The following is a 2,754-nucleotide window of genomic DNA, read 5'->3' on the forward strand; positions in this document are numbered from 1 at the left end:
AATGTCGCAAAGCAAAACCTTCGAATGATTTAAAAATCGTGTTTAAAAGTGAATACCTGTTCACCCGTTCTACAGGTATCGACCTTTAAATACTGACCAATGGCTACTGTCGCTTTTATCAGCACATAATAAACAAAAGCAGGTGTTCCTAGTACATATGATAAATTAATTTGTTTTCTTCAATTCTATAGGTGACAGTATGTTAAATACTGGTAATCCGGGCCGTGACCTTTCTGGGATGTACTTCACGACCTCTGATAGGGACAATGACAGATATGAGGCGGCAAACTGTGCTGTACACACTGGAGGTGGGGGGTGGTGGTTCAACTCCTGTCACTTAGCCTCCCTGAACGTTCGCTGGTCTGTGTCAGGCGGCCCATATCTCTGGAATCCATCGGTCAGATATTCCAGCTACGCAAGTGCAACAATGATGCTGATCAAACGCCACTAGGTACATCATTTCTTAAATTAAGATATTTACCTTTTAACCAAGATGAAATACAGTAAATAAAATATATAGATATTTCGTTTTATATATTCAAAGACAAGGGGTTTAGATACTTTTCTGAGGTATGTGCCTTTATACATGTATTTGTTTCACTTCTTTTTGTGTTTCTTATTTTCAGTGATTTGATTTACCTTGCAGATGAAGATATTAGAAATTGGTAAACCCCCCAGATTGAGAATGCAGTAGATGTTTTAAAGCACATCTTGATGAAGCGAGTCTGATACAGAGACAATTTTCATATGATTAATCTTCGTATTATTTTTGATGTAATTTCTTGTTGGATTTTTTTAAGACAAAAGAGCCTCGACGACGTGTAAAACAAAAATGTTTACCATTAGCTAAAAACTCATTTATATATTCATTACCTTATTTATGCAATTTGTCGACTGAAAGTTCTAAAGTATAGAGAATAAGGGCATACGCTTAATTATGTACTAGTATTTATTAAATGAATTTAACGAGGCCAAATCAACTTGATCTGTATATATGTTTTTCTTATTTCTTCTGTTTGTTTTTCTTCAATTTCATTTATTGACTGTTCTGATAAATTTTGTTCCAATTCAAATCTTTCTTTTTCTAATTGTTTTTCTCTTTTATTTGTTTCCTTCCTTTTGTAAGTGGAATAGAAGATTGACTTTCCTCTTATTTCCATTAGTAAAATATCAAGGAAAAGTTGATCACTAATAGTAAATTGAATATCATCATTATCTAGACAGCTTAGTCTTTCCATATTGTAAACAGGGCAGACATACTGAACTTTGACCTCTTCAATCTTACATTTTATCTTTTATACAAATTCCTTATCAGTTAGTAAAGAGTTATTAAATTTCCAGAATCCTCTTCCTTTTATGAACTCATTTAATTTACAACTAAACACGACTGGTGAGTGATCAGAACGATAACTGTTCTCCTAAATTACACAAGGAGTCATAGTGAACAAAGATTCTGATATTAAGAAAAAGTCAAGCCTAGCTTGTTTAATTGGGTTTTTTCGTCTCCATGTAAATCTTTTTAAGTTTGGGTTATTTCACGATATACATCCTTTAGGTTTAAAGCATCCATAAGTTTTAAAACTTCAAGTCGTGATTTTGGATTGTTTAAATTTTTGTAGTTCATTGAATCTAACTCTTTATCAAAAATTAAATTAAAGTCAACTGCAATAACAATGTGTTGAGAACAATTTATCACCTCTATTTTATTAAGTAAACTTAAAAAAAAAATTGGGACTATCACAATTTGGACCGTATATATTTATCAGTAAAAAAGGTAAGTCTTCAATGAGAACATCTAAAATAAGACAACTTCCCTCATTATCCTTAAACTCGTTGCATATTTTTACTTCACAATTATTATTAAATAAGATAGAAACTCCTCTTGAATTAGATTTAAAAGAATTAATAATGCTGACCCCCAGTTGTCAAAAACAAATATATGGGGAAAAAAAGTTGAAAAAGGTTGGAAAAAAAAACATACAAAAAAAATAATGGAACTGTCCAAAAAGACATGCCTCTTGTTGCTGATTACTTTGAGGGAAAAATTTTGCCAAACACTTTTTTAAGTTATGATAATAACTTCGCAATAAGCACATTTCTAGAAATTAAAGATGCTAACGGATTGTAGAGAATACTATGCACAAAGACTTTTCTATTTAACAAAGATAAAGGATATGAGCATAGAAAGTTATGATTAAAGTTTAATAACTTGAACAATAACAGAGAAAACTCTGGTTTCAAACAAATCACAACTTGAGTATTTTGTATCAATTAGGTATTGTATAGTTTTTTGATATTATGGAGACTATGTGCATAGATCCCCCCATTGTAATGTGGTATTTAAGTCAAAGATTATATATTCACATATTATGTTAACACCAGGCAATATTTGAAATAAAAAGAAAATTATTGTTTACCAGATGCGAAAAACAAAACAGGAAATACTTTGTAGTAAAATTATAGCATTTTACTATAGATAAGTATCGCCTACCTTAGCATAAGGTGACGACGGGCACCCAGGTTTACATGGTAGGTAAACACAGGTACATGCAACAAATATAACAAACAGGAAAACGTGGTGAAAGGGTTGACTGGTAATTCTCGACTGAGGTAGGAAACGTGCCGGCACGGGTGGATGGCTATGAGGTCAGAGTGAAAGGTCATAGTGGACATATTTACATATACAATTTCACGACATTCCTCCCCGTTTTATTTAATAAAGCTAGGGGCAATTACTGTAATTTATTCAGAGGA

The sequence above is a fragment of the Saccostrea cucullata genome, unplaced genomic scaffold, assembly GCF_032062105.1.
Source record: "Saccostrea cucullata isolate Sc308-1 unplaced genomic scaffold, CSIRO_AGI_Scuc_v1 ctg6911, whole genome shotgun sequence".
Classification (NCBI taxonomy): domain Eukaryota; kingdom Metazoa; phylum Mollusca; class Bivalvia; order Ostreida; family Ostreidae; genus Saccostrea; species Saccostrea cuccullata.